Consider the following 21,071-nt stretch of genomic DNA (forward strand, 5'->3'; position numbering starts at 1 on the left):
AATTGTTAACCGTCTTATTTAATTCTAATTGAAGCTTCCTTATAGAGCAAAACTCCAGTGTTTTTCTAAACAATGCTCTGAACTCTCTGCAGCAGCTTCTCTTCTGTTTTCTTTTCCTTGTTAAGCAGCCTTATCTCCTAGAAGTTCTCTCTCTTTTTGACAGTGCCATTATTACCTCAGACCTCTCTAAGTTCACTTCTTTAATCTCTGTTCAATCGTTCTTAAAACCTGAGTTTTGACAAAATATTTTAGAATAGATCATGTCTCCACAATGACATCCAGCTGTCCTGTAAGTTTACAGATGACATACGTAATAAAGATTATACTCTCTTGTTCTTCTTCAGGTTTCTGAATAATTTAGAAACCAGCCTGAATTAATTAGCCCAAATAATTTTGCTGGTCATTGTTATATAAGCCTTGACCACATAAAGTGTAATCATTTTTAGTTAATTATATATATGGGGTTGATGCTTGTTATGGCCCTTCCTCCTCCCCAGTCCTCAGTTCCATGGTCATGGATCCTGGCCACGAGCTATGGAAGAGGGAGTAACAAAATGGCACCTGAGGTTTTACTCAGGACAGAAGAACTGAGTCACCAGATGTTATCAAGGAGAAACGAGACAGAACGGCGCCTACTCTTGCCCCTACTCTCTGCTTGCCTGCCCATCTGTTTGCTTGACCATAGACAAAGAGCTTAACTTAAGCAATTTACCAGGGCTTGGCTGAAAAACTGTGCCTCCCCTCAGTGCGGCATGGAGCTTTCACCGACCTGCCACCATCAGTGCTGCCCCTGTATGTAAGTAATAAAGGCTACACCTGCTCCTTCTTGTGGTTTCTTAAGGATCCTGTAACACCACCAGATGAGTTTTCTGGGTCTGAATCTCCTGCAGTATAATGGTCAATGTATTTATTTAAATTAATCTCTAACCAAATCATATTATATTCATGGGACTTAGACTAATCAAAGAGTAAAAGAAAGACTAATTTAATGTTTAGATTTTTGTGAAAGAGGATTATGCTTTTCAAGAATTAAGTAGGTGAGCCTGACCAGGTGGTAGTACAGTGGAGTGTCAGACTAGGATGCAGAAAACCCAGGTTCGAAACCTCAAGGTCAATGCTTGAGCATGGGCTCATCCAGCTTGAGTATGGGTTCATCTGGCTTGAACGTGGGCTCATCCAGGTTGAGTGTGGGCTCACCAGCTTAAGTGTGGTGATGCTGGCTTGAACATGGGATCATAGACATGACCCCATGGTTGCTGGCTTGAGGCCAAAGGTCACTGGCTTCAAGGTCACTGGCTTGAGCAAAAGGTTGCTGGCTTGAGCAAGGAGCCACTCACTCTACTGTAGCCCCCCAGTCAAGGCTCATATGAGAAAACAAACACTGAACAACTAAGATGTCGCAAGGAAGAACTGATGCTTCTCATTTCTCTCCCTTATTGTCTGTCCCTAGTTGTCCTTCTTTCTGACTCTTTCTCTATCTCTTTCAAAAAAATAATAATTAAATAGGTGAGCAACTGCCATGGCTTCTTGATTTTCAGGCAAGTACACATTTACTAGATCTAAATTTCATTTTCTGGTACCATTTTTATAACTCTCAAACAACCTGGGGTTTAGTAATCAGTATTTGCTGTTTATGCCTAAAACTTGAGCAGTTTGTTTGGATGAAAATGGTTTACTTGAATTGAACATCAATTCAGTAACTTCAAAGAAAATATCTTAAATAAATGGAGGAGGTAAGAAAAAAAAAACTGTATTATTTTTATTTTATTTAAGGCCTGATGTTATTGTCTGATTCTCATTAGCAGATCAGCTTCTACACTATTTCTTTCCTGAGATTTTAGAGTTTGAAGTTGATTTTAATTAGCAATTGAAAGTTCATCCAAAACAGCCAAAACATGAGGTGCTCTGAAATGATTTTTGTTGAATGTACTCTCCATTTTGATATCTTACATTTCCCTTGACATTTTTTGAGTTTTGCATTATTTTAGTTGTTTTGTTTTTCAGGAAGCAACAAAAACATTGCTAGTATCAAAATTCCAGCTGAGCTTTATTCACTTTGATTTACCCCATAAGTAGACTCAGTGTTTATAAACAATGTGAACTGAAGAGTTGAACAATTAGCTACTGAATATTGTCCCTGCAGCTACTTTTCTCCCAGTTGTTTCTTAGTGTCGTGATTATCAGAGCAATTACTTCCTCTTTCTGGTGTAGCTGTAGCCATATCTCAGCCTCTGGGCACAGATATTTAATAAAATGATCTTGGGGTGCTAGAATTCCATTGCTGGGAAAACACAGCATCTGATCAAGCTCCTAAAACAAAGGCATTGATTTTATATTTGTAGTATCTTACCCAAAAGCTACACCAGAGGAAGCCTGCAGTTTCTGATAAAACTTTTCAAATTGTTTTTCTGGATATATTTTCAGTTGAGGGGGTAAAACTGTTTAAAGTTGCATTTTATTTATCCTCTCCTTTTAAATTTTTAGTTACTCTGTAAAAATGGGGTTGAATCTTCACCATCCAAAACTTAGTGCAGATGTCAATACTGATTATGCCACACCCATCAAGAAAGTATGAAAAGGTTTACTACTCACATAGTGAGTTTTTTGGGGAGAACAGATTGGTTCCCACGCAGCTGCAAAATGGCTTGAAAGAACCAGGAAAGATGATTGGCTTAGGGTTTTTAAAGCTATTAAGGATGGTGGATTGGGGTAGAGAGGGTGGGGGCAAGTACCAGCAGGGCTTGTATGGTTTGAACTTCTTTCCAGAGGGAGAATTAAGCTTTTTTTATCCACTTGCTCATGTGTGGGGCAGAAGGGGAAGAGAGAAGAGTATAGTTTAAAGGCTTCAGCAAACACAGAAAACGGAATCAAACTGTTTATTGTAATTTGCATATAGCATTTCTTCTTGTTGAATATTTGGTATCAACTTACTGAACATAATTTGCAAGGTTTCTAGACTTAATTAGTTGTTGACTAGGACTGATTTCTAATTTGTATTCAAGAGTGGTTTAAAAATCATTCCTTGATAAAGTTGTCAGATAACATACTGAATAGCCAGTTAAATTTGAATTCTAGATTAGCAACATATTATTTTTAGTATAACTATTTGGAATGTAGTTATACTAAAAAAAATTATTCATTGTCTACCTGGAATTCAAATTTAAATGCATGTCCTGTATTTTTATCTGCTAAATCTGGCATTCTTTATTCTTGACATAGATATCCAGAAGCTATTGAATAAGTTTTGCTTTCATTAAAATGTTATTTCTCAAATTTTCTGTAGACTCATTGAGATTAAGACCCTGTCATTCTTTCCAATTTCCCTCTGGCAGGGCACATAGCCATGAGTAAATGTTCAGTGAATATTTGTTCTAATGGGTGTTAAAAAACAAAATTCTACTGAGTAACATTAAAGATCTAATTGGCTTCATTCAACAATTATTAATTGAGCAGCATCCCATTTAGTAAGGAGCTTGGAGGAAGGCTTGTGAGGCAGAAGGGGGTGGGACAAGGAAGAAAAGTGAATTGTTCTAGGCAGGATTACTTTTCTTTAGGGCAGTGGTCAGCAAACCATGGCTTGTGAGCCACATGCGGCTCTTTGGCCCCTTGAGCATGGCTCTTCCACAAAATACCATGTGTGGGTGCTACCTCGATAAGGAATATACCTACCTATATAGTTTAAGTTTAAAAAAATTTGGCTCTCAAAAGAAATTTCAATCGTTATACTGTTGATATTTGGCTCTGTTGACTAATGAGTTTGCAGACCACTGCCTTAGGGAAAGAGAGGGGTCTATTAGCTCACCAGAGCTGACCAGGTAATTCTAGATAGACTGGTTAAAGGTTACTTTCCAGAGAGAGGCTAAAAGTATCATGAGGTTAGGTATTAAGTCTCAGTTTGCCGATGTGGGGTTCAGCACAAGTGACTTCATTTGAGGCCTGTTGGCTCTCTTTTTAACAGAAACCTTCTTCTGACAATCTTATTTGTTGTCAGCTTCCAAATCAATTTTGGAAAGTGTTCAACTGTTGTGTTTGTTGATATAAGCCTCTAGAAAAAAAGGAAAAAAAGAAACATACAGGGCTAAAAAACATGTATTGATTGGAAGGCATGACGTGTCTCTAGTGATGTGCTTCTAGATTGTCTCAGGCAGTAGCGTAATGTTATATGGAGAAGAAGTACTACCCTTTATTTCAACAAAAGTAACTGATTGGGGAGGGGTTATTTTTTCTTTCAAACAATGAGACATTTCTCTCTGTATGTTATATTTGGCTTATATTACTACTAAGGGTGCATTCAGTACCTATGTTGAGCAAGCTTGCAGTTAAGATATTCAGGTAGCTCCTCTCCATATAGGTCATTCTCTGCTCAGTGTGGTTTGCACAGCGCCTCATCAGGGCTTTAAAAGCCCGGCTTCATTATCAAGCTGGTCCACCAGAGCTCTCACCTCTGCTCTCCCCACTGTAAAATACATGCAGACTATCGAGTGGCTCTGATTCCTGACTGGCATTTATATGCTTGGTGTAAGAAAGTAATGACAAGGAGAGTGATCTTTAGAATACATTATAGATAAAATTCAGGACAGTCAAGGAGACAGCCCACAAAATGTCCAGTGCCCATTCTCAGAACCAAAACAGCTTCAGAATTAGAATATCAGATTTTAGGATTGTACACTTGTGCAGTCTGAAATTCTTCTGTGATTCCGGAATTACTTCTCTTGGGATTTCAGATAAAAGATGGAGAAATGGCTTGGAAATGAATATTCTTTCTAGAAACAATCCAAAATCACCTTTAAATTGTAGCTATGTAAAAACTTCATTTCTTTAATATGACTTTTTCTGCTTTCTTTCCTTTTGGTTCACACTGGTCTCATCCAGCTCCCTGACTCACCTGCCTCCTTCTCCCGTGCATGTCCATTTTCCTAATCATTAAGTCCACAGGACAATGAGGCCCTGGTCAACATTAAACAAACTTAGGAACAAAGTCTTGGGAGTAATGACCACAAAGAAAGTTTTCAAACTAAAGATACTATCTAGACCTCAGTTGCATTTCAATTCTAGACCCAGGAAATTAGAACCAAGCAGATGAGTGAGGTCATGGCTGACGTCAGGACCAGATGTAATGATCAACTACCCTCTGCACTAGCATTGGCCAATCAGCAGAGACCACAACCCTGCACAGCCCTAACTCTGTTAGTCACCATCTGTGATCAATAATTTTTCCCTATATGACCCATCATCGGGAACAAGATCTTTGAGCATTAGCTCACCTGTGACTGGGCATGGTGCCATCTCTTCAACTAATAAACTTTACATTCTTGGCTACAGACTCCTGTTCCTATCTTATCAGGCCTTGATGCATGATAAGAAAAAGGCAAACAGACCTTTTAGTCCAGTAACAAAATGACTGTGTGGGTATATGAAGCTATCACTAAAAATGTGACAATGAAGGGGGCTTTTATGAAGATAAAATCCCCACCATTATGGAACTTATAGTTAGAGAGATCACAGATATAAATTAGAGCACCTAACTATAAAAATGCTTTTTCCCTCATACTGTCTGTGTAGAATATAACAATTGTGGAATAATATAAAATTTCAGGAGAATAACTAAATAAACTATATATAGGAGGTCCTTGGGTTACGATAGTCTCAACATATGACATTTGGAGTTTAGGATCCTCACTCCCATAAAAACTTAAAGAAATTGAGATGTGAGTGTTTCAGCTTACATTGTTAGCATTATACTTACTATATGGGAGAATTAGTTTGGTTGCTTGTGGTGGAAGAATACGCAGTGACACAACATATGAGTGAGGAAGTTGGTGTCCCCCCGTAGGCTTACCTACACCATTTTGGATTGTTAAAAGCACAAGTGCTTCATTTATGTTAGGCTAGGGCAGTGGTTCTCAAACTTTTTGAAGTCGGGGCGCATTTAAAATCTTACAAATAATTGTAGGCCCACTCTATACAAATTTCTAAGAAATATGTTATAATAATTAAGTCAAATATTAAAGAAAAAATATAAAGTCCAAGCATGCTTTCATGGTAACTGGACAAAATAAATACGACAAAATTAAATTTATTCTGACATTAAAAAAGTTTTATGCTATGTTTTCTGAGTTATGCTTTTTAGAATTCATAAAAAAGGGTTAAAAATAAAAAATAAAAAAAGTTATCCTTTTATATATATAGATACAATCTTAGTAAGATTTAGTAAATTCGGCAGGTCTCTGCATGAATGTGTTAAGTTTTTTCATTCTTTTGTTTATGAGAACATGAGCCTGATGTGTTCTAGTGATTTCTTCACTGTTTGGGCATATATTTGAAAGGCAAACTCTCATTTCTTCATCAATACATTGAAGAATTCCTCTCTTTTTACTCTTAATTGTGTTGAGTGCAGAAAACCCCCACCATACATATTATCTTAACTTTACACCAAACAAAGGATAGAGGAAACTTGCCTCCAGTCTTTCTGGGGAATATGGGGGTAGTGTAAACAATCCAGCACCACAACTTAACAGCCTTTTGCAACCTAATCAAGCAAGTGAGGTGGGGGGTTGGGCAGACTGTCAGCTTACAGCCAATTTCCCACACCTCTGTCCCCCCAAAAATCTAAACTCTAAAAACCCTTTTGGTTTTCTGGTCCCCAACAGGCACATATTTCTCTGGAATACCATAGGGCACACCTGGAAATCTTTTAAGGTGCACATTTTGAGAACCACTAGGCTAGGTTGTGTTTTGACTTACACCAAAATTTTAGTTTTAATCACTGTTGTAGGAACAGAACTGTTGTAACCCAAGGACCCCCTGTGTGTGTGTGTGTGTGCGTGTGTGTGTATGTGACAAAATGGTATCATCCAACATATACTGTGTTATTATGTAATTAATGTAGTCTTTTATAAATGTAATTAACATTTATACTTGAAATTCATTCCTATATAAATAGATAGTATATGAACTGTTGTGTAAAATCTGTTTTTATGATTTTACAAATTTATTTAACCAATCCTGGGTGATAGGACATTAGGACTTTTTCCTCTCTGTTTTAAATTTATAATTAACATTTCAATTGACATCCTTATGCTCATATCTTTGAATACATTTTATTTGTTTTCTTAAGAGAATTTTTTAGATGCACTTCAGTGTTTCATAAATAGTTTTAAATAGCCTTGCTGAAAGTCTGTTCTGGGTAATGCAGGCACCAGGATGTCAAGAGTCTCTGCATTGTGATAAAGTGCCAAAGAACTGTAAAACTTAGTATTGGCAATGCCATTTTAAAGAGGAAAAGTCAGGCTTCTTGTCCCCTCCTTTCTTTAGAGAATGGAGAGAGAAGAATATGGGAGCTTCCTGGCTTACAAGGACAACTGGGTCATCTAGTCACAGTTTAACTATAGTTCTCTGAAAGAATAAAGGTTAACTGAAGAAGTTCCTTTCCCTTTCAATAAGAGATAATATTTACATATCCTACACTGATTTTAACACTCCTTCCCCTCCTGGAGTCCTGAGAGTACCATACACCTCTAGACAAAGGGATGTGGATTAAACACTAAAAGATTTATGAATTTTGATATGTAAAATGACATTTATCGCTACTGTGTTGATGTAAAGCCAGTAGCCACGGCCACCATCACAGCCGCCTGGCCTGTGCAGGTTTGCATTTGATTCAGACAGACAGTAATGAAACAATGAAGCCAAGAACTGGTGAGCCATCACCTTTAATCCTAGCTTGTACCTGGCAGGCAAGAAATACACACAGTGGGAAAACACTTCCCTTTTCATTCAGGGCTCCCAAAGCCACTGACTTATCTAAGTTTCCTAGAATCAAAGGTATCTACTTCACCAGCCTTATTCACCTCTGTTCCTCATCTCCTTTTCTCTGCACAAACTCTGCACAAACTGGCTTCTCCTCCAGTACTCTGCCATCTTGGCTAATTCACCTCTTCTCCACGTGGCCTTTCTCTGCTCTCCTCCTGCATGAGCTCCTCCTAGAATGTAATCACTCTTCTCCCTTTTTGAAACTTTTTGGCGTGAAAGCCCTCCCCCAACATATATTAACATAATCACGTTCATCATAAGCAAGAAGGGCAGCTAATATTATCACCTGGGCAATGGGCTTCCACATGGGCAGTGCCATCTTTAACAAAGTGAGCATAATATATTTTATCTGCCCAACAGTTGATATGTAAAACAACATCACTATTGTGTTACCTTGTAAGTTTTAATATGTAGAAATGTTTTTTATATATCCTATAGACGAATGTTGTAAGCTTGTTAATGATTAATTATTGTGTCATGCTCCCCCTTCTTTTCCCCCAACCTATATATGATCAAGTCTATATAACTAGCTTCAGGACTATTTTGGGACACACACACGATTTAGGTTAGCTATACCCTGTGTAAGTCATATTGATAAATCTCCTCCAGAAATTCTTCTGTATCCCACCTTGGTGTCTCTACGTAACCCGTGAAATTAAGGTACACTACTTTACAACAACACAAAGGAAAATTATAAGACAGATAAAAGATAAAATAGAAGTCTGTAAGTAGAAATGAAGAGTTCTACAGAGAATATGGAAATTAGTCTGGATTGAAGAATAAGTATTTATTTCATGAAGAGGAGATGAACCAGAGGTAATAATAATGTTTTGAAAATTTTTTTACTATACTTTTTTTTAAATTTAAAGCTTAAACTCTTATTTTTTTAAGATTTTATTTTTATGCATTTTAGAGAAAGGAGAGAGAGAAAGGGAGAGAGAGAAAAGAGGAGGAGCAGTAAGCATCAACTCCCATATGTACCGTAACAAGGGGGTTCAAACCAGCAACTCAGCATTCCAGGTCATTGCTTTATCCACTGTACCACCACAGGTCAGGCCTGTTACTATTCTTCTAAATCACATTGGAGTTAAAAAATTTTCAATGTGCAAACTGGGAAGTAGCTTCATCTTTACTGCTGCAGGTTCACTCACTCCTTTTTCAGTTTCCTTGGACATCATGAGATACCCCTCCCCTGGCAGGTTCAAACTCCTACACATAGTTCCTGGGGGAAAGGTGGGGTAGTCCTTTCCATTCACATTTGCATTTCAATAATTTTGAGTTATTTGTTAACCAAATCAATTTAAATAACACACACACACACACACTTTCCAATTTCCTTGCGCTCCAATTTATAGTAGGACTTTATATCCACATTGCTCCTTGCCTTGCAGTGTGTTCTCTACTTGCCTTCCCTGATCTCTCATGTAGAAAAAAATGGTGCTAGGGAAATTGAGAAGGCTCATACAGAGAACAATTACAAATAGATTCTGTCCCAATACATGTTCTCTACTATTTTGAACCAAAGAATTTGTTCCAAGTGATAGTTGACTGTGAGAACAAACATGAATAATTTTAAGCCTAAATAAGTTTGCCTTTTTAGGTTATTCTTTTGTACCAAAATGCCATTACTGGTGGGTTAGTTGACAGTCTTCTTCTATTCACAGTGTATTCAAAGTAAGTAGAACAGCAGACAGCCTTTGCTGCTCTTTTGCAATGTAGCAAGTTGCTTTTTACATGTGTTTAGGTAAATTCAAAACTCCTTCTTTTGCAGTGATCAAAACCTAACAACAAAGGCCCATTGATTGACTAAATTTTTCAATTCCTAATTAGCAAATTTTGTTCTTACCTTTGTAGACACCACAAACAAACCCCTTTCACTTGAAAGCTAAAAGGCAAAGATCCTTTGAATCTCTAAGTTATGACACATACAAAACAAAGCCAGACTAGCTTTTGATGTTTTCTTTGGTTCAAACTTCCCCAGTAAACAAGAAGAAATAACACCTCATTCATCAGTTTCTGAATCTTACAAAAGGAAATTAACCTTTCTGAAGAAGGACTGCCATCTTCTTCCAAGTAAAGATTTTATATTGTAGAGAAATGTTTTATTAAAGCACGTTAACAAATAACAAAAATAACCCTTCCCCCCCTAAATACAAGAGCTTCCATTTATTATCTCCTATGTTCAAAGCATTATGGATATGTAAATATATATATGATATTTACATGCAATAATACATAAGAAATATACATAGAAAATTTCTTATGTAAATATATACATACATATAAAAAGTTATTTCCTGCAGAGCTCTTATCACAATTTAACAAGGTGCTTTTTATTAGTCCCCATTTTACACACACACAACCCCAGAGCATAAAGAGACTTAAAACGTGTGCATGGTCACATAGTAAGTGATGAAGCTAACATTTGAACCTAGATATATATATATTTTTAATTTTTTCTTTATTTTTTATTTATTCATTTTAGACAGGAGAGGGAGAGACAGAGAGAGAGGAGAGAAAGAAAGAGAGAAGGGGGGAGGAGCTGGAAGCATCAACTCCCATATGTGCCTTGACCAGGCAAGCCCAGGGTTTCGAACCGGCAACCTCAGCATTTCCAGGTCGACGCTTTATCCACTGCGCCACCACAGGTCAGACTGAACCTAGATATATTTTACTCAAACACTTTTGTTCTTCCTACTATTCATATTGTATATAAAATAGGGTATAACACTGAGACTTTGGGTTTTAAATAACTAAATGAATTCGTTTTCCTTTTGGCAATTTTCAGGAGAAAATAATTACAGTAATATTAATAGAAGTCGAGTTACTTTCTCTACATGGTAAACTTTCTCTACATGGTAAACGAGAGCTTACTGGGGTTTACTGGGAATTATCAATGCTGATATTTGAATGACTTATTGTTAAAATGGAGAGCATGGTAAAATTTGACTTTTATTTATTTTATTTTTTTATTTTTTATTTTTTAATAAATTTTTATTAATGATAATGGGATGACATTAATAAATCAGGGTACATATATTCAAAGAAAACACGTCTAGGTTATGTTGTCATTGAATGCTGACTTTTATTCTATGCAAGATAAATGTAGTGTATCCAACAAAGTAAAGAAGGTTCTGGATGTGGTCTTGGTAATGGGAAGCAACAGGAGAATCTAGGAGATATTTCATAGGAATGTATACTGGGATTTGATGCTAGACTGTTTCTGGGGAGTAATGAGGGTGACATAAATGTGAGATTTTGATCTTAAAGTTCTAAAAAGGATATGGGTGTCAATATTAAAAATCAGGAGTTGATAGACCAGAGGCTACCCCTCCCCATCTACAGCAGTTGTTGGCAGTGCTGAATTACTTACCGTAGCAAGGAAATACTATTTAGTATCTAAGTATACTTGCATTTTGGAGCAAGGCTGTAAGATTACTGTCAAGGATCTGAAGTTTATTCATCCTAGAAAGGAAAGTAAAAATAAAAGTAATCTTATTCATAACTACTCTGGCTTAAATAATAGCATCTATAAGTCATAAAAACATGTGAAAATAAAGTTTGCTTAGAAGAAACACTATTACTTTCTCATTAAAAGTCCAAGTCTACCCACTTCACTGTAACTTTATAAGGTGAGGATTTTTAATTCAATCAATTAAAGAAACCAATTTATATTAGTCAGGGTCCTATCTGTTCTTAATTAGCAATTTTAGCTTGCCCTCATTTATCTAGATAAATATGCAGTCAAGTGCTTGACTTAGGTAGGGGTCAGGAAGCCACAAACCCACCTACCGTTGTTTGCCTCTTTTTAATTCCTTTTTTTGGGAAGTTGGTTCTCAGGTAGTGGTTTCTATTACAATTGAATCACATCATATGAAAAAAAAAGAAAGAAAAAAATTCTGATGCTCAGGCAACCCCTTAATTGCACTAAATAAGAATCTCTGTGGAGGACATCAGAGTATTTGAATTTAAGAAATGCTTCCCAAGTAATAATGATTTATAGACAAAGTTGAAAAGAATTGCTTTATAAAAATGTCATTCTGAAAAAATACAGTATATACTTACTTCCTGTTCTTTAATTTCCTCTTCTCATTAGTCAGCTAATGATGTACTGAGTACATTAGGGATGGTAAAATAATGCAACATATGTATTCCTGATTGTAGTGGATGATACACATTTTCTCTGTATATGCTCTCCTCAAATTAAATTTTTACACTTTTAAAAAAAACAATTATGATTGTGTAGTTAATTCATTTTTATTTACATTTTAATAGTGGACCACCACGTTTTGTTTTGGAAAATATTTACTTTGAGTTTTACATTTTGCACAATTGAATCTGCATTGAGGCTTCATCAGCAGGTTGCCCCCACCTCCTGGGGTTTGATTGGCAGGAACATGTTTTCCAGTGGAGTTCTGCCAATAGCATTTGTGTACAACAAACAAGGCCAAGTCTGGGGAAGGTTTTGAGTCAGATGACATGACTGACATTGGCAGAAGCTTTCATTATTTAGCACACCATTGTGAATTATTGATAAAACTGCTTTGTGAGGACCTAGAAAATTGAAATGATACTGTGAGTCTTGCAAATGCTTAGGTTCGATTTATTATTAATTATATCATCAAAGAATATAACATGCAAGTATCATATTAGAAATAGTCAGCCAAGGCCAACAGTGGCAGATTTTACTTGACAATTTGCATGTTGTTCACCTGGTGTGCAAAGCAATAGATCAGAAGAGGTTGGCCTTGTGAGGTAAGAGAAGACTCAGAAACACAAACCTTAAGAAAACAATAGGTATTACTCATAGAAGTTCAACATAATTTCATAGAAAACATGTCTTAAAAGATGTTTTAGAAGGCTAATATGCCAATATGGACTTTTACTTATTATATTACCTTATTTTTCTCATTTCTTCTTTTTAAAGCAAAGAACAAAATCTGTCTCATATCAAGGTTTCCATTCCTTCTATGGTGATATTTTCATCTAGTTTCCTGTTCCAATGTCACCCTGGGCCATTAAAAAAACCAATAAACTGTATATACGTCTTGAGACCTAGGATTTTGCCACTGATAAATTATCTAATATTTAGCACATTTTCTCATGTGAATATATAGATACACTACTTTTATCCTTACCTATTATATAGGATAAGAATAAAAGGAATCAGCTTGGCCTGTGGTGGCACAGTGGATAAAGCATCGACCTGGAACACTGAGGTTGCTGGTTCGAAACCCCGGACTTGCCTGGTCAAGGCACATATGGGAGTTGATGCTTCCTGCTCCTCCCTCCTTTCTCTCTCTGTCCCTCTAAAAATGAATAATAAAATCTGAAAAACAATTATTTAAAAAAAAAGAATAAAAGGAATCAGAATTTACAAATGTGTTATTCTTAGAGTGTGTGTGAGCTTAATTACAGGGTTATGTTTCCTATTGTCACTTTCAGACCACTGCTCTCTTATACATTCACCTAAAATTTCTCATTGACATCTAAACATGTTCAGTCTTCCTTACCTAAACAAACATATACACAGACCTACCCTTTTTTCATGAAGTACATCATCCAATTATCTATTGACTAAACTCCCTCATCTCCTTTAATAGTCAGATTTCTTAGAAGTTGACTATATGTATAGAATTTTCACCTACTCCAGTCTGGCTTCTGCTTCCATAACTTTACTGACAAAACTCTTAGTAGTATCACTGATGATTTTTTTCATGTCCGCATATCTAAGAAACAATTTGTTTTGTTTTGTTTTGTTTTTTTGGTCTTTATCTTAATTCTTAGGAGATTTTAATATTATTGACCACACCATGCTTCTAGATATTCTTTCCTCCTTTAGATGTGCTTCTTGATATCCTCTTGTGTGTCTGAAAGATTGTTTTTATTCAAATTTATAAACTCATTCTCTTTTACATAGCTATTAGCTATTGGTATAGTGACAAATTTGGAATTCTTATATTTTCTTTTCCATATCTTATTATTTTCTCAGTAGCTATTGACAATCTTCCCACCCTAAGTCTTTTTTTATTCTTTTTTGCAAATACATGAGAGAAAGCAAGAGAGGGAGGGAGGGACAGACAGGGACAAACAGGAAGGTAGAGAGATAAGTATCACCTAGTAGTGTTCATTGATTGCTTCTCATATGTGCCTTGACCAGGGGGAGGGGCTCCAGTGGAGCCAGTGGTCCCTTGATTAAGCCATCAAACTTAGGCTTTAACCCATCAACCTTTGGGTTTAAACCAGAGACCATGGAGTCATGTCTGTGATCCCTCACTCAAGCCAGCATTCCTGCAATCAAGCTTGTGAGCCTGAGCTCAAGCTGGAGATATGGGGTTTTGAACGTGGGTCTTCTGCATCCCAGTCCATCCTCTATCCTCTGCATCACCACTTGGTCAGGCATGAGCTTTTTTTCATAAATGAGAATTTTATAGCTTTGACTCTCCTTAGCTTTAAATTCTTTGTGAGCTTTCTTTTCTTCCAATGATCCTCTTTTAAATAATTCTCTCTTTTCTTGATCCTTTAAATATCTGAATAAACAATTAAAGCATTTTATGGTGAGTTTATATTCTCCAATAAAATTTATGTTTTTCAGGAGAAAAAGAAAACCCAGGCTCTTATATATGATTAAAAATTTATTCTTCAGGTGTAAGTTTTGAAACAAGTGGCTAGCTTGAAAGCAAAGTTAGAAAAAGCAGTATAATTAATTTTTCCCTTTAATTTCTCCAAAGTAAAATAAGATAATACCATATTGTCAATCACAACTAGGCTTTGTACTGAATGATTCCTTTATACTTGTTTTTATTACAGGATAGTGCTTTATTTCATTACAAAATTCATGAGAATTCTCCTGAATCAGTTAAAATATAGTCATTAGATTTTCAAAAGTTCTCTAAAATGTCAGGATTCTTTTCTTCTCTAGCTCTACCGTTTTCTGTGTTGATCTCATTATTTCCAATAGGCATCTTAGAGTACCTGGAAGTAAGGCTACCTATACCTCAATTCTTAAAGTTTTATCACCAAGAAAGAAAAATTCTTTGCTAACAGCTCAAATAGGAAAATGTTGTGGAGTATGCAGCTAGAATGGGGGGCAGGTGTGGGGGGGGACTAAACCAATCTCCAAATGGTGCTGAGGATAAAAGTAAGAAATATTTTATGAGAGAGGATTCTATAGCCAAGGACCATTAGACAAGCTTACACTGAGACTGGTAGGAAAGGTGGAGACATGAAAAGGGCTGCCTGGCTCCCAGGAGCGAGCAGCAGCCCAGAGGGACTCTCACGGCCGGGAGGGTTGCCTGGAGAGTTGTAGGTCCTCAGCCCCAGGACTGCAGCCACAGCCTAGAGCCCCGGAGCCTAACTGAGAAAGGAGCCAAGATACTGTTTGCGAGAAAGAGACAAAATTCTTGGACTCAGGTTCTGTCTTAAAGAGACCATGCACAAAACCTCGCTCACAGCCACTTACTAAGGGCTATGGGAGCAAGGAGTGCTGAGAGGACTGGAGTTGCCAGAGAAAGTGTAATCTTGGAGGCACAGGGAGAGAAACTTTGAGAAACAGCCACCCTAACCCCTAGGCTGACTCAGTCCTCAAATCTAAAGTGACCATTTTTCCTGGGAACAGTAACACCAGCAAGGGGAAGAAATTACCCTGCCCACTGGAGGTTCTCCTGCTCCAGTCAGAGCAAAGAGGCACTTAGAAGCAGGCAGTATGTGAGGGACACAGTGAGTGCTGACATCTGAACTACACCCCCCCCCCATGCTGCTGAGTACTTGCCACGGGGGTAGGTGTATCGCTGCCTCAGGGCATGGCTGCAGGGGCTGGGGCAGTCTGAGCATGGGTGCGCAAGACCACTCATGAAGGCAGAGGCCAGGGAAACTGCTGAGTCGGTCAGAATGGATGCAGGAAAGCCCGCCTGCAGAGGCAAAAGCTGGGGAAACCATGGAGTGGTTGGAGGCTTGCCAGTGGAGGGGGAAGCTGTAGAGGCCACAGCTGCAGCGGAATGCATGCACGGAAGCCCACTGGCAGTGGCAGAAACCGTGCTGCCAAGATGGCTGGTGGGTGCTGACAGTGTCTGAGCCTGAATGCTGGAGGAGGCTGCAGTGGTAGTGGTAGGTGGGCAGACAGACAACACTTCAGGAACACAGAGGCCACACCTACTGGAATCCCATGGCCACACCCTCTGAGAGCTGAAAAGCAAGAAAAAAACAAAATAAAATAAAATTAATAAAAAGTATAGATAAAATGACACCTGACGCTAAGGAGCAAGCCACATCCAATACCATGCCTAATCACTGAATTACAGTATGGAGCCCAACAAGTAGCTAGCAATCAGAGGTGGCAGGAAGTGGATCTCAGGGGAATTTGAACTTTTAAACAAACTTCCCTCAGGCCAAGAGTAGATAAAAGCTAGCCTAGGAGTGCAGCTGATATTTACAATGGCACCTGGGCACAGCAGAGGCAGAAACAAGATCTGGATCACGTATAGCTCCAAAAAAGATGATAAGGGCCAGTCATAGGCAGTGACTCCACTGATCTGTGCCAGGTTCAAGCAAGGGAGGTGCAGGGAAGGCACACCCAGTGGCCAGATACAAAGAGCATCAGTTCAGGACCTAACAACCCTTGTTAGAGTGGTATATAAGAAAGGGCTCTTCACACCTGACCCAGCTAAGACATTGAAAATGCCAACACAAATAGAAAAAAGGACAGTGACAACAGTCAAGTATCCCACAGTATATTACAAACAACAGCTGATGCCAGCCCAAGAAGATCTAAAAATAACACAACTGGAAATTGGAGGCAGAAAATACCAACCCTAGACTCAGCAAGCTATACAAAAAACACACCTAAAAGAGGAATCTATACACAGACAAAATGGGAAGACTGAGAAATGCAATCACAATAAATCAACAAGAGAAATCCCCAGAAGAAGAACAGAATGAGATGGAATTAACCAAATTACCAGATGCAAAGTTTAAAATTATAATTGTTATGATGTTCAAAGATCTTAGAGCAACAATGGATGGACATAATGAGCACCTAAATAAAGAGATAACAAGCATCAAAAAGGACATTGAAATCATAAAAAAGAACCAGTAAGAAATGACAAATACAATATCAGAAATGAAGACTAAACTAGAAGGAATTAAAAGTAGGCTGAATGAAGCAGAGAATCAAATCAGCAATTTAGAAGACAAGATAAATGAAAGCATGGAAGCAGAGTAGCAAAAAAGTAAAGAGGATCCAAAAGTCGAGGAAACACTAAGAGAGCTTTGTGACAACATGAAGAGAAACAACATCTGCATCATAGGGGTTCCTAAAGGAGAAGAGAAAGAACAAGGGATAGAGAACCTAATAGAAGAAATCATAGCTGAAAACTTCCCTAAATTGATAAAGGAAAAAGTCACACAAGTTCAAGAAGCACAGACAATTCCATTAAAGAGGAACACAAAGAGGCCTACACCAAGACACATCATAATAACAATGCCAAAATTAAGGGATAAAGAAAGAAAACTATAAGCTGCGAGAAGAAGCAGTCAATTACCTGCAGAGGAGCCCTCATAAGGGTGACATCTGACTTCTCAACAGAAACATGAGAGGCCAGAAGAGAATGGAAGAAATATTCAAAGTAATGCAGAACAGGGCCTACAACCAAGACTTCTTTATCCAGCAAGGCTATCATTTAAAATTGAAGGAGAAATAAAAACCTACCCAGACAAAAAAAAAACAAAAAACCTCAAGGAATTTATTACAACCAAACCAATGCTGCAAGAAATCTTAAGGGGCCTGTTTTAAACATAACAAAAGGAAAAAAACTTCTAGAAAAAGAAGAATAAAGAATTAAAGAATAAAATTGCGATAATCAACTACATATTAATAATAACCTTAAATGTAAATGCATTAAATGCTCCAATCAAAAGACATAGGGTAGTTGCGTGGATAAGAAACAAGACCCATACATATACTGTCTACAAGAGACACACCTCAAAACAAAAGAGACACACAGACTAAAAGTGAAGGGATAGAGAAAAATATAACATGCAAAATATAATGAAAAATAAGCTGGGGTAGTAATACTTAGATCTCACAAAATAGACTTTAATCAAATGCTATAGTAAGGGATAAAGAAGGTCACTACATAATAATAAAGGGAGCAATCCAACAGGAAGATATAACCATTATAAGTATCTATGTACCTAATATAGGAGCACCTAAATATATAAAGCAGATTTTGATGGACATAAAGGGCAAGATCGACAGCAATACTATAATAGTAGGGGATTTCAATAACCCACTAACATCAATGGATAAATCCTCAGGAAAGAAAATTAACAAAGAATCAGCAGCCTTAAATGACACACTAGATCACCTGGATTTAATAGATATCTTCAGAACATTTTACCACAAAGCAATGCAATATACATTCTTTTCAAGCACTCATGGAACATTCTCTGGGATAGACCACATGCTAGGACAAAAAACAAGTCTCAATAAATTTAAGAAGATTGAAATCATATCAAGAACCTTCTCTGATCAAAATGGCGTGAAACTAGAAATCAACTACAATAGAAAAACTGAAAAACATTTAAATACTTGGTGATGCAACAGCATGTTATTAAAAAACAAATGGGTTAATAATGAGATCTAAGAAGTAATCAAAAATTTCCTTGAGCCCTGGCCAGGTGGCTCAGTGGTAGAGTGTCAGCCTGGCGTGCAGGAGTCCCGAGTTCGATTCCCAGCCAGAGCACACAGGAGAAGTGTCCATCTGCTTCTCCACCCCTCCCCCTCTCCTTCCTCTCTATCTCTCTCTTCCCCTCCCGCAGCCAAGGCTCCATTGGAGCAAAGTTGGCCCGGGCACTGAGGATGGCTCTGTGGCCTCTGCCTCAGGCGCTAGAATGTCTCTGGTTGCAACAGAGCGAAATCCCAGATGGGCAGAGCATCGCCCCCTGGTGGGCATGCTCGGTCAGGTGGGGATCCCGGTTGGGCGCATGCATGAGTTTGTCTGACTGCCTCCCTGTTCCCAACTTCAGGGAAAAAAAATTTCCTTGAAACAAATGAAAATGAACATGCAACAACTCAAAATTTATGGGATATAGCAAAAGCAGTCTTGAGAGGGTAGTTCATAGCATTACATGCAGACTTTAGGAAGCAAGAAAAAGCCCAAATAAACAACCTAACCCTACATCTAAAAAAAACTAGAAAAAGAACAACAAACAAAGCATAGAGGAAATAGAAGAAAAAAAATAAAGATCAGAGCAGAAATAAATGACATAGAGGCTAAAAAAAACAATACAGAAGATCAATGAAACAAAGAGCTGGTTCTTTGAAAAGGTAAACAAGATTGATGAACCTTTAACCAGACTCACCAAGAAAAAAAAAGAGAGGACACAGATAAAGAAAATTAGAAATGAGAGTAGAGAAGTAACAACTGACACAGCAGTAATACAAAGGAGTGTAAGAAGATACTATGGAGAACTTTATGCCAAGAAATTCGACAACCTAGGTGAAACAAACAAATTCCTCCAAATATATAATCTTTCAAAAATCAGTCTGGAAGAATCAGAAAACCTAAATAGACCAATTTCCTCAAATGAGATTAAAACAGTTATCAAAAAATTTCCTACAAATAAAATTACAAGGCCCGATAGTCACATGTAAATTTTACCAAATATTTAAAAAAAAACTAACTCCTATCTTTCTCAAGCTATTTCAAAAAATTTTAGAGGAAGGAAGACATTCAAGCTCCTTTTATGAGGCAAGCATAATCCTCATTCCAAAACCAGGCAAAGACACTACAAAGAAAGAAAACTATAGGCCAATATTCCTGATGAATTTAGATGCTAAAATTCTCAACAAAATATTAGCAAACTGGATGCAACAATACATGAAAAAAATCATTCATCATGATCAAGTGGGATTTATTCTGGGGAGGCAAAACTAGAAAAATATTTGCAAAAAAATCTGTGTGATTCATCACATAAACAAAAGGAAGGAGAAAAATCACTTGATAATATCAGTAAATGCACACAGAAAAAGCATTTGATAAAATCCATCACCCATTTATGATCAAAACTCTCAGCAATGTGGGAATACAGGGAACATACCTCAACATAATAAAGGCCATCTAAGACAAACCCACAGTCAACATCATACTCAATGAGCAAAAATAAAAAACAATCCCCTTAACATCAGGAACAAGGTTGGGGTGCCCCCTTTCACCACCCTTCTTCAATATAGTCCTGGAATTACTAGCCACAGCAATCAGAAAAGAAGAAGAAATAAAAGAAATCCAAATTGGAAAAGAAGAATTAAAACTATCATTATTTGCTGATGACATGATACTGTACATAGAAAACCCTAAAGTCTCAGTCAAAAAACTACTGGACCTGATAAATGAATTTAGCAAGGTGGCAGGATATAAAATTAATATTCAGAACTCAGTAGCATTTTTATACACCAACAATAAACTGTCTGAAAGAGAAATTAAGGATAATCCCCTTCATTATTGCAACAGAAAAAAAAAAAGTATCTAGGAGTAAATTTAACCAAGGAGGTTAAACACATGTACTCAGAAAAGTATAAAACATTGCTAAAAGAAATCAAAGAAAATACAAACAAGTGGAAGCATATACCTTGTTCATGGTTAGGAAGAATAAACATCATTAAAATGACCATATTACCTAAAGAAATCTATAAATTCAATGAATTCCTATTAAAATACCAATGGCATATTTCAAAGATATAGAACTAATATTCCAGAAATTTATATGGAACCAAAAGAGAACACGAATAGCCTCAGCAATCTTGAAAAAGAAGAATAAAGTGGGAGGTATCACACTTCCTGATATCAAGTTATACTACAAGGCTGTTTTAATCAAAATTGCTTGGTATGGGCATAAGAACAGGCATACAGATCAATGGAACAGAACAGAGAACCCAGAAATAAACCCACACCTATATGGACAACTGATATTTGACAAAGGAGGTAAAAGCATACAATGGAATAAAGACAGTCTCTTTAACAAATGGTGTTGGGAAAATTGGACAGGTACTTGCAAGAAATTGAAACTAGACCACCAACTTACACCATACACAAAAAAGAAACACAAACTAATAGATAAATGATTTAAATGTAAGTCATGAAACCCTAATAATCTTGGAAGAAAACATAGACAATAAACTCTCCGACATCTCTTGCAGCAATATATTTGCTGATTTATCTCCATGGGCAAGTGAAATGAAGAACAGGATGAACAAATGGGAC

Source organism: Saccopteryx leptura, chromosome 3 (genome assembly GCF_036850995.1).
Source record: "Saccopteryx leptura isolate mSacLep1 chromosome 3, mSacLep1_pri_phased_curated, whole genome shotgun sequence".
NCBI lineage: Eukaryota > Metazoa > Chordata > Mammalia > Chiroptera > Emballonuridae > Saccopteryx > Saccopteryx leptura.